At 42.3% G+C, this 12,870-nt stretch overlaps 1 long non-coding RNA gene across 1 annotated transcript in view; it reads right to left on the bottom strand.

Annotated features, from left to right (window-relative positions):
- The window catches only part of LOC141047641 (uncharacterized), a 53,821-nt gene extending 45,544 nt beyond the window's left edge, over positions 1–8,277 (bottom strand). The window contains exon 1 of the long non-coding RNA XR_012219857.1: positions 8,114–8,277. This is a non-coding gene — a long non-coding RNA (uncharacterized lncRNA). The remainder of the gene's footprint in view (positions 1–8,113) is intronic.
- Between the last annotated feature and the right edge of the window lie 4,593 nt (positions 8,278–12,870).

Genomic DNA, 12,870 nt, shown 5'->3' with positions numbered 1-12,870 from the left:
GTTAAGAGAGCAGCAATTACTCATCCTGATGACAGGGAGGTAGTACTAGCATCATGCTGATTGACAGTCAGTAGGTCAGAGACAAGTAGAAAATAGAATTTAATCCTGCAGAAAGGAAAACGAGTGTGAAATGCAGTATACGGATACAGTCAAGGCCGGCCTTAGCATGCATGGCCCTGTGCAAGACTGACCTCTGCTGCCTCAACCTATTGATTTTTTTACCCAGTTTCCCAGGACACAAACGAGGGCATGAGGCCATTGTTTTATACCCTAAGAAAATTGATTTCTTCACATAGGTTTCTTTTCTAACATGAAATGACCCCCACCTACATGTATTATGCTATAAACTCCATCAAATACGTGGTGTAGAATTTACACCTGAAATCCACATTATTTCCACTATAAAACCAAAGAAAAGACAATGTGTGCATATACCCTAATGAAAATAAATAAGTAAAAGCAAGTGCATTACATAATTAACATGGGGTACTTAGTAAACACTGTTTTTGTGGGTAAGCTTTATGCTTTTTTTGATCAACAACAGTGTTTACCAAGTACCCCATGTTAATTATTTAATGCACTTGCTTTTTTACTTATTTATTTTCATTAGGGTATGTGCACACATTGTCTTTTCTTTGGTATTGTTTGTTTCCATGGCCAGTGTGAACATGATCTTACATCATGCATGTTATTCAAGTAATACTCCGGCTCAGTTTTTTTTCCAGTATTTTTGCATTTAGTACAAATGGGGTGTGGCCCCCTTTTCACTGAGCTGGGCAGTTCATATAGAGTCCCTCCAAAGCTGGGTGTCCGGTTGGGACCCGGTGACTCTCTGCCACTATTCACACTACTAAGTAGGTTTTAACATTAGAGAGTGTAGGTACTGTCCCAATGGGGTACACCTTGTCGTGGTGGGACAGCTTTATGCTTTTTTTTTTTTTTAATCAAAAACAGTGTTTACTAAGTACCCTATGTTAAGTATTTAATGCACTTGCTTTTACTTACATATTTTCATTAGGGTATATGCACACATTGTCTTTTCTTTGGTTTTGTTTGTTTCCATGGCCAGTAGGAACATGCTTTTTTATTATTTCCACTATGTCTGAACTTACACTTAAAGGGATATTCTGATCTCATACATTTATGCTGTATCCATGGATATTATATAATGGATAGCATATATGGATCTCTCCAATGGGACCCACATGCAGTGTCGGACTGGGATGCCAAGGGCCCACCCGTAACATTGACCTTAGAGGGCCAACTTTTCATCTGCATACAAATATTACACTACCCTCGTTCAAATTTGCCTTTATCGCTATACAATAATAAACTGGGTAGTTTGGTAAATGAATGATGAGATGCTGCTTTTTTTGTACAGAGTGAATCAAGTGAATTATACCAAGTACTGCCCATAAAATGGGGTTGGTGGACCAGAGCTGCACACGGGCCCACCGGGGGGATTCTCCTGTTCCCCTATGGGACAGTCCGAGCCTGCCCACATGTATCTCGAAAGTGAGGCTCTGTTTCTTTTTGTGGAGAGGTGGTCACAATTCCTATACACATGAATGTGAAATCTGTCCATCTCTTTGCTGAGAGCAGCGCATGTCATGGCCCCATTGGTGGGATCCGCATCTACTGCACAAATCCTGTTGATTTACCATAAATGTAGATGAGAATACCAGGTGAGGCATGATGTAGCTGGCGGCTCTGCTCTGCATGTACTCAGGGCTACAATACAGATATTAACGGAGATTGTACAAAATTAGAAAAAAAATCTCCTCTTTCCTGCATAATAGAGTGTCCACGAGTTACCTCTGATGCTGCTTTTCAATTTCATTGGCAGCACCAGACAGCATGAGGACAGATGGGGGGGGCGCTGTTATTGAAAAAATACCGCCATGCTTATCGAGAATAACCCCTTTATTAATAAGTCTGGGCTCACACCAGTTGACTTTGTTGCAAATAATTTTGTGGGAGATTTGTAAAAGAAATCCATGCCAAATCATGTGAATATTGGTGCAGATTTGCCTCTGATTTAGTTGTGTGTTATGAAAAGAAAAAAAGTCAATGATTTTGAAATCCACTGGAAAATATAAAACACATTGTACATTATCCTCACCTCAGCTGCTGCAGAACCTCCTAATACCCTCTAAGCTGCAGAACCTCCTGATATACCTCAACTGCTGCAGAACCTCATAAACATACCTCAGCTGCTGCAGAAACTCATAAAATACCTCAGGTACTGCAGAACCTCATAATACCCACGTCAGATGCTGCAAAATCTCATAATACCCTCTCAGTTGCAGAACCTCATAATAACCACCTCAACTGCTGCAGAACCCCTTAAAACACCTCAAAGTCACAGAAGAGTCTGGGAGTATAAACTTATGACAACCTTTGTCACTCTCAGTGCAGGAATGAATGTGTCGCATGGATTTATGTCTTTTGACATCAATTAAGGAATTTGCTCCTCAGACCTTTTGTGAGGGCATCACAACACAGAACCAGACCCCAATCAGGGGACAGTAAAACATTCACACTCCTTATCTATGAACTGTTCCAATATTTGTGGCCACAACTGTTTATCTCTCTCCCATAATGACAATTCTGCTTCATGTCACTTGTCTTATCTATTGCGTTATTTCTGTGCTGTTTTGTGTATAAATATGTGATTCTTCAGATGTTGTATTAGTCTAGCCTGATGAAGAGACCTGAGTAGTGTCGAAAGCTTGCAATTTGTTACCATCTTTTCAGTTAGTCATTAAAAGGTATCAACCATTGAGGACTCTCAATTCTAAACATTTTTCTATCTACTGGTTAACACGGTACAAATATATATATCTTTCCTGTATCAGCTGCTGCAGAAACTCACAATACACCTCAGCTGCTGCAGAACCTGATAATACCCACCTCAACTGCTGCTGAACCTCATAAACACACCTCAGCAGCAGCAGAAACTCACAATACACTTCAGCTACTGCAGAACCTCATAATACCCACCTCGGCTGCAGCAGAACCTCATAATAAACACCTCAGCTACTGCAGAACCTCATAATACCCACCTCAGCTGCAGCAGAAACTCATAGTACACATCTCAGCTACTGCAGAACCTCATAATACCCACCTCAGCTACTGCAGAACCTCATAATACCCACCTCAGCTCCTGCAGAACCTCATAATACCCACCTCAGCTGCTGCGGAACCTTGTAACACACACCTCAGCTGCTGCAAAACCTCATAATATACACCTCAGCTGCTGCACAACCTCATAATACACACTTCAACTGCTGTAGACCCTCATAACATACACCTCAGTCACTGCAGAGAATCATAATGCACACATCAGCTGCTGTAGAACCTCCTAACACACATCTCAGCTGCTCCTCTTAATACATCAGTAAAACATTTGAGGGGTTCTCTGAGCTATAATATTGGTGACCTATCCTCAGGACTGGTGGGGGTCCAACACCCGGATGATGTAATCACTGAATGGAGCTGCGCTATACACCTCCATACAGTGTGCAGTGGCCACTGCTGATAACTGCTGATTAGCTCTTATTCAGAAGAATGGGAGCTGATGTGCAGGAGCAGGCAGCAGTCACAACATACTGAATGGAGATGGTTTACACAAGAGCTAATAACAGCTGATTAATGGGAGTGCTAGGTGTTGCACCCCTTCTGATCTGATAATGATAACCTAAGTAATCAATATTATTTGCCTAGAGAATCCTTTTATAGCAATTTTTTTTACAAAATATCAGTGCAAATGGATATCTCATGAAACTCACACAATGCAGCATCAATCTAGAGTCACAACAGCAATATTGTCATACTGTATATGTGAATAAAGTTGCATTTTTTTATGGCCTAATCTACCTACTTTAGGTTTAACGCTTCAAAAGGGAGATTTATATTTAGAGAGTTTTTGTTTGAAAAACCCCATTGCTCTGAAATATGTAATAAAAAAAAATCCTTTTAAAATGTCTACACTTTTGAGTACTTATTTCTTCCCAAAGTCTGTTTTCACTGCTGTCAAATATCTAACAGTTGATAATTCCATGTGTGGTGCCCCTGAGGGTTCAGTCACCACAGAGGTACTGCACCTCATCCAGAGGTTGGTATTCCTCTTCCCAGGTAAGGTGGAAACACCTGACCTGACTCTGACACAACACCGCACCCACCACACACTATAGCAGCAGGAGCCCCTCAGTCTGGCTGGCTAGGAAAGGGTGTTGGGAGGTGGGTGGAGCTTGAGGGTTAGAGCAGGAGAATAGAGGGAAGTTAGGACAGTCTTCCCTTGGTGGAAGAGAAGGAAGGACGTGCCTTGCAACCTTCCCATAGGGGAAGGGGGAAAGAGATAGAATTGTACAGCAGCTCCTGGTCTGGAGGGGCTGCTGGAACGGACGGAAAGACTGAAGGAAGTTCCCTGAAGAGGGAAGGGATCCCAGAGGCACTGGTTGAGCAAGTGCTACCCGTGTGACTCGTTCCACGCTGACTGCCGTCAGGTGGAGGGATCAGGTTGCAGAAGGGTCTCGGCCCATAGCCTAGTGGAGTGGACAACAGGGCTCAGCTAGCAAGCCGACAGCTGTGGCATCTTTAGGGGCCACAGCCACCAACCACAGTTATCTTCTTTGGAAAGGCAGCCAGAAAGGAGCAAGGAAATGCAGTGGGCACATTATTCGACAATGTCGGTACAGTGACTATGAGGTGCTGGGAAGGAAGAGGAGTAGAGATCAGCACGGTGAGATGGCCAGGATAGGTACACACTGAAGGGAGTACTGGAAAGGTGTTCTCCATCTGCCTGGGAGTTGACTGAGCCCCTCACCTGGAGGACATGGCACCAAGCAGGCATCTGTACTGCAGACAGAACTGTGAGTAAAGCTTTGGAATTGCATTCAGCTCTGTCCTCTGCATTCTTCCTGCATCACTTATCCAACATTGCTACATCTCTCACCTAACACAACATCACCATCTTCTACAACATCTTTCATCTTCCCTGGGACAAAGCTCTGCCTGTGGAGAGCTATTACTACTCTGCTGCATCACACCATCAGTCCCAAAGGATGTGCACTGCAGCACTGGTCGCCTCTGATCAGATACCACAGGTGGCTTCACGAACACTTTATTGCAAACTCTTTATTTTTCCCCTGTAAATATCCTCCTTTTATTGGATGCCCAGGGCCACGGATTGGGTCACTGCCACTGTGACACATCCCTTTAAGAACTGGCCCGGTACCGAGTATCCCCACTGGGCGCTCCACATGCCCTTGTTGCTACTTTATGATTGGATGCTAAGATCCCATGAAAAATCATTGGCCATGACACTTATTACCCTGATGGGACCAGTGAGAATGTGGGACCACAGTTTGTAAAAAGTCTTTTTTAAAGAGTGTTTTAGAAGATTTCTATCGTCCGAGATCCAGTAGGCTTCATAATAAAACTGTTGCCTTTTCTACCGATTATTCTGGTGCCAGTGCTCCATAGTGTCCCTCTTCTGGTTAGATTACTCCCCACTTTCAATAGTAACCCAGATTACTGTATTTTTCAGAACGTAAGATGCACCGGACCATAAGACGCACCCCAAATTTTCAGAAAAAAATAGGGAAAAAAGTTAATGCGTCAAACGAGGGTCTGTCTTACAGTCCAAATTATTCAGCTTATCGGGGGGGTAGGGTGTGATTGGGAGCACTGGTGTAGCGGAGTCACAGGAGGTATATATATATAAATATATATATATATACTGTATAAATATATATATATATATATATATATACAAATATATACATACACACACATATGTATATATATATACATACCTACAGTATATATATATATATATATATATATATATACATACCTACAGTATATATATATATATATATATATATATATATATACATGTAGGTATGTATATGTGTATATATATGTATATACAGCTCTGGCAAAAATTGAGAGACCATTGCACTGTGTAATAAAAATCAGCCTCTCTACATGTCTGACAGCCATTGCATTCCAGTGTCAGTTGAATTCCAACCAGAGTACACCTCATTCTACTTAATGTGCTTCTGATTAGGTAATCACCTGAACCAAATCTTATTTAATGAAGGAAAGCATAAAAAAGCCTGCTGTGGTGTTCACAATCCTCTTGCAATAGGACAAGCTGGATGGCAAAAAGTGCTAGTAATATCCCAAAAGTAATAGGAATTAAAAAAATAACTTTTAACTATGCCAAAGGAGTTGAAAAGAAACATCTTGAGTGAGAAAAAGAAGGGCTCAATGCTGGCTTTACTAGCAGAGGGATACAGTGAGTGTCATGTTGCCTCCATCCTTAAAATTTCTAAGACGGCAGTCCATTTCAACAAGGTCAAGCTGCAGACATTGGAGACAACAAACCTACAGACCGGCAGAGGACAAAATCAACTCTCCAATGACCGGGATGACTGTTATATCATATCTTATTCTAATGTCACTCAGCAACCTCAAGATGACATCAAGTGACCTACAAAAGGAATGGCAAATGGCAGCTGGGGTGAAATACATGGCAATAACAGTTCAATACAGGCTCCTAGAGGCCTGTCTCAATTCATGTAAAGCTAGAAAAAAGCATTTCATCGATGAGAAGCAAAGGAGAGCCAGGCTGAAGTTTGCCAAAGACCATAAGGATCGGACCATAGAGGACTGGAGTTAGGTAATCGTCTCTCATGAGTCTAATTTTCAGCTTTGACCAACACCTGGTCATCTATTCGTTATGCAGAGACCTGGAGAGGTGTATAAGCCACATTGTCTTGCACCCACTGTGAAATTTGGTGAAGGATCAGTGATGATCTGCGGATGCTTCAGCAAGGCTGGAATTGGGCAGGTTAATCTTTGTGAAGGATGCATGAATCAAGTCGCATACAAGGTTATCCTGGAAAAACAGTTGATTCCTTCTGCTCAGGCAACGTTCCCCAACTCTGAGGACTGGTTTTGCCAGCAGGACAATGCGCCAAGCCACACAGCTAGGTCAGTCAATGTTTGGATGAAGGACCACCACATCAAATCCCTGTCATGGCCAGCCCAATCTCCAGACCTTAACCCCATTGAAAACCTTTGGAATTTAATCAAGAGGAAATGGATAGTCACAAGCCATCAAACAAGAATAACTGCTTAAACTTTTGTACTAGGCGTGGCATAAGGTCACCCAAAAGCAGTGTGAAAGACTGGTGAGTGGAAAGCATGCCAAAACGCATGAAAGCTGTGATTAAAAATCATGATTATTCCACTCTTCCTGAGTTAAAACATTAGCATTGTTGTTTCTAAATGATTATGAACGTTTTCTTAGCATTATTTGAGGTTTGCAAACACTGCATTTTTTGTTATTTTGACCATTTCTCATTTTCTGAAAATAAATACAAAATTTGGTGCTTGGAAATTTGAAGACATAATAATACTGTATATATATATATATATATATATATATATATATATATATATATATCAAGAAAAAACTGGAACAGCACCAAGACAATACCTTACTGAAGTGTACGCTTCCCCAACCAGTGTTCAACTGGCATAGCAGGATATGTAGCAAAAAATAGGGAAACAGCACATGTAGTAAAAGAAGTGAACTTTAAAGCCCAATGGCGTGGCAACGTTTTGGATGTGAAATCCTTTTTCAAGCAATTGATTCATATATATCGCATGGATTTACAGTATGTCTTTTGACATCAATTAAGGAATTTGCCCCTCAAACCTTTAGTGGGAGCATCACAACACAGAACCAGACCCCAATCAAAGGACAAATAAATATTGACACTCCTTATCTATGAACTGTTCCAATATTTATGGCCACAACTGTTTATCATGCTCCCATAATTATAGTTCTGCTTCAGGCCACTTGTCTTATCTATTGCAATAGTTCATTCTGTACTGTGTTGTGCATAAATATGTGATTCTTCAGATGTTGTATTAGTCTAGCCTGATGAAGAGACTTGAGTAGTCTGGAAAGCTTGCAATGTGTTACCATATTTTCAGCTAGCCATTAAAAGGTATCAACCACTGAGGACTCTCAATTCTAAATATGACACATACACTACACATGGGCACATTATAGATAGCACATTATACTCACCTATATGAAGGTCCTTTTCTTCATGGGGCTAGAAGAGCGGTGGGTGTTTGGCACCAGCTTCTCCAGCCGAAGCAGTGCAGGTGCCCCTCATCCCTCTCTCCGGTGTATAGTGCCGTGGAGACAGGACAGAGAGAGGGGGGGAAGTCGCCATCTTGCAGTCTGTCTTCCAGAGCCTGTGCAGAGTGGGAGCAGAAAATCCAAGCGAGTTGCTGTCTCCCCCCTCTAATGTCTGGCGGCTGGAGCCCTGTGCAACTGCACCGGTCACACAAGGTTAAGGCTAGCCATAAATACAAGTACGCACAGAACAGCTTATTGTAAAAAGTTACCTGAAATGACAGTTATGCTATAAAGAGGCTTAATGTCTGCATTACATTATTATGACCCTCTCCTGGATCATAACAATAGAAGGAGTTTTCTTTGAATTGGAGTAGGCCTGGCAGTGACTCTATTTCTGAATGTAGGTCAGTTGCAGAGGTATCAATGCTCGGAGCTCAATGATTGTCTCAAAGGACTTCGCTTGAAATATCTGTTATAAACATACATTTATCAGCAGCACTGAACACTATTAATCTTCCCCCTGTGACATCATTAGTATGACATCCATGGTATGCTTGCATCATCAAGAGGTTGGCATAGAATAGATTCTGGTCCCATATCTGAAAAGCTGCAGAGCACAGTTGTACTACCATTACCCAAGAGAACAAAACTATTCATCATGGCCCAACACAGATAAATATTGCACTTCAAAAATTCACTTGATTCATGTTATAATAAATGTGTGCAGTCTACTTGTGTCCTTAACATACTGATATTATAATAACTAGTCTAAACTATGGTGCGTATATTAAAGGGGTGCTGTCGGGGACATTTATAGCATATTGACAAGATATCCTTTGGGACCTAAATCTGTCTCAAGAACAGTGGGTGCTGATACTTGCTGTTGGGTAAGGAGAGGTTGCATCATTTATATTGGTGTTCCAAAATTGCCAAGTGTCTGTGTTGCAATTTTCAGAGCTCCCATTGAGATGAATAAAGAGCCTCATATCCATATCCATGTGTACACAGAGGTATGAACAATGGTGTACATAGAAATCACAGGGTCATGTAACAAAAGTTCTAATTGACCCCCACACCCTAAAAAAATGACACGTGCACAATAATTGTCCCTATTGAAGCCCTTTAGTGCTCTCACCAGTGATATCCCATTTATAGTCATTATTATAAAGTATGGTGCTTCCATAAATGCCTTCACCCCACAGTTTCACTCCATACATACAGTACAATGAATCCATAATGCCTCCAGCAAAGTATGATATCCCCACAGTGGCACTAAGAAAATGTAATATTTTCCAAAGCATGTTGCCCAGAAATACCACCCCTTTCCATAGTATGATATCCCCTATATCAATACCACACACACAGTATCATGGCCCCCACAAAGTATAATAATAATAGTTATTTTTATATAGCGCTAACATATTTCGCAGCGCTTTACAGTTTGCACACATAATCATCGCTGTCCCCGATGGGGCTCACAATCTAAATTCCCTATCAGTATGTCTTTAGAATGTGGGAGAATGGAGTTCCCAGAGGAAACCCACGCAAAACATACAAACTCCTTGCAGATGTTGTCCTTGATGGGATTCAAACCCTGGACTCCAGTACTGCAGTGCTATCCACTGAGCCACCGTGCTGCCCAAGTATGGTGACATGTCAGTGTGATAGCCCTCAACTAAGTGTGAGAGCCCTCTTAAACTGCTACTCAGTATTAGGGCCCTCGCAATGTTTGAAGGCCTTCACAGCTTCCCTGATAGAATGAGGGCCCCCACAGGCACCCACACAAAATTAGGGCCCCACACAGTATGTGAACCCCATATCTCCTCATGCAGTATGATGGAGCCCACATCCCACCACTCAGCATAAGGGCCACCACAGCCCTTCCCACACAGTATGAGAGCCACCACAACCCCCTATAGAGAATGAGGGCCCCCACAGCACACCACTCAGTATGAGGGCCCCCACTTATGGGTACCCATACAGTCCCCAATTCAGTATGGAGGAACTCACAGTCCTCCACAGACTCCAAACTCAATATAATGGACCTTTACCAGCCCCCCACTCAGTATAATGGCCTTCACCAGTTTCTCAATCTCTATAATGGCCCACTCAATTACTGACATTTAATAAAAAAAACTCTACTCAGCCAACCCTGTTCTTATGACGTGCTGCTACACTATGTATAGTGTGTGTACTGTAGGCTTCATGCTTCACCCAAGATGTGGTGATGTCTCCATGCCTTGGTGCACATAGTCTCTGACCTACAGGCGCATCATGAATGGTGGCTCAGAAAATTTTCGCCTCCCTGATCCACCATTCTATTCAATTGTATATGTGTTCTGGGAATGTATATACCAATGAAATTTTGATGTTTTTGTGAGGGGAAGGGATAGTGACAAGCCACATGGAACCCTCCCAACTCACAGGCCCCATAGCGGCTATGAGAGATGACACTATGGATGATATATTCCTGGGTATTACATATAACCTGTATTCGCTGAGTGGAAAAAAGAGAGGTTCTTCCATGATATCCATAAGCAAATTGCCTACTAGTTCTATAAATACACGGACATCAAAGATATATAGACACCAGTGTACACACAGGAAAAATAATGTTGACGTTTCAGCATCACAGGACCTTTATCGAGCCAAAAAAAGTCCTTAATAAAGGCCCTGCATGACCGAAACATCATCATTATATTTCCTATGTGTACCCTGGTGTCAATAAAACATTTTTGAAGGAGACAACCTGATGCCTTGCATTATTGGATTGCTTGCCACCTCAGCTATTAATGGGCTATGTGACATTTACTGTCCTGTAAAACTGCTTTTCAAGCACAAGTCAGTCTATATATTTTCAGATACTGTCCTGATTCTCATGTAACTTCACATCTACACATTTCCTCTTCGTTTGCATTCTACCTTCCTCCAATTCCCCAATGTGTACAGCAGACACACACACAATACTTACCTCTCCTTCTCCTTCCCCTGCTGCTGTAGCTTCTGCAGAGCTTCTCAGCGTCTCACCAGCTCTACTGCTGGCACACACTGAGTCAGGGGGAGTTATCGGAGAGGGAGTGTCATGTAACGTGCTCTCCTCCATTACTGCTTTCAACTGTATTGGCATCTTTGATTATTACTTGTCTGGACCCATCTAAAACTTGCTAGAGATCATTTGGATTATCCAGAAGAGTATTGCGAGAATGTCATATGGTATGATTAAACTGAAGTAGAACAGTTTGGTAGAAACAAAACTCGTTGTGTTTGGAGGAGACAGAATGCTGAGTTGCATCCAAAGAACACCATACCTACTGTGAAGCGTGGGGGTGGCAACATCATGCTTTGGGGCTGTTTCTGTTGTGAGTTCATTTTCCCCTTCACCATTGAGGACTGATGAATTCCCTCTTCTGGTGAAGGAGGGTAGTGAGGCTGATTGCCAGGCACCTGGGCAGGATGATGATGACTGGGTGACGGGAGTAACTGACTGGATATAAGGCAGCTGACGCCCTTCTGCCTTGCTGGTGATCTCTCTGAGGGATTCTAGGAGACCAGTCTGATTCCTGCTCCTCAAAAGCTAAGTTTTCTGCTCTACTTTTTGCATTTGTGTTTTGGTTATGTTTTTGCATTGTTCTCCTTGATTTCTGCCATTCCCTGCTGGGGTGAGCTGAATTCCTTTTTGCTCTGTCTTCAGAAAATACCTGAGTGCTGATATAGTCTTTTTGAGGCCTAGCGTCTTCAGGGCTTTTTTCCCTATCAGCTGTTGGCTCTTGTTTTGATAGGGTTTTGGCGGATTACAGACAGCAGCTTTTCTATCCTGTCCTATCTAGTTAGCTTGGGCCCCATCATTTGCTCAGCTTATCTTTCTATCTGTGTGAGTGTTTTTTCATCTTGCTTCACCGTCATTATATGTTGGGGGCTGCCTATTGCTTTGGGGTCTGCTCTGGGGCAGTTTAGATTTCCCTTTCTGTCTTTAGGCTATGTAGTTCTCCGGCTGTGATCGAGGGGTCTAGGGCACCGTAGGAACCCCCCACGGCTACTGCTAGTTGTTGTTGATAGGTTCAGGGGTCTGCAATCCGATAGCTGCCAACTTCTCTGGTTTTCTGGACTTAGCTAGTATTTCTGTTTTTGCCTCCTACGGTGATTCATTCATAACATGTTTCTCTGCAAAAAGATCAGGACGACTGATCTGTTTACATGAAAGAATGAATGGGGCCATGCATCGTGAGAATTTGAGTGCAAACCTCCTTCAATCAACAAGGGGATTGAAGATGAAACGTGGATGGGTCTTTCAGCATGATAATGATTCCAAGCACAGCACCAGGGCAATGAAGGAGCAGCTTCGTAAGAAGCATATGAAGGTCCAGGAGTGGCCTAACCAGTCTCCAGATCTCAACCCTGTAGAAAACCTTTGGAGAGATTTGAAAATCTGTGTTGCCCAGTGACAGGCCAAAAATATCATTGGTCTAGAGGAGCTCTCCATAGAGGAATGGGCCAACATACCACCCACAGTTTGTGCCAACCTTGTGAAGACTTACAGAAAATGTTTGACCTCTGTCATTGCCATCAAAGCATATCTAACAAAATATTGAGATGAACTTTTGTTAATGACCAAATACTTATTTTCCACCATAATTTGCAAAATTAATCAGACAAGGTGATTTTCTGGATTTGTTTTCTCATTTTGACTCCTATAGTTGTGG

Source organism: Dendrobates tinctorius, unplaced genomic scaffold, assembly GCF_039654945.1.
Source record: "Dendrobates tinctorius isolate UK_male_01 unplaced genomic scaffold, ASM3965494v1 ptg000129l, whole genome shotgun sequence".
Taxonomy (NCBI): Eukaryota; Metazoa; Chordata; class Amphibia; order Anura; family Dendrobatidae; genus Dendrobates; species Dendrobates tinctorius.
The sequence above is the reverse complement of the archived record's forward strand: the minus strand, read 5'-3'. Positions and strand labels throughout refer to the sequence as shown.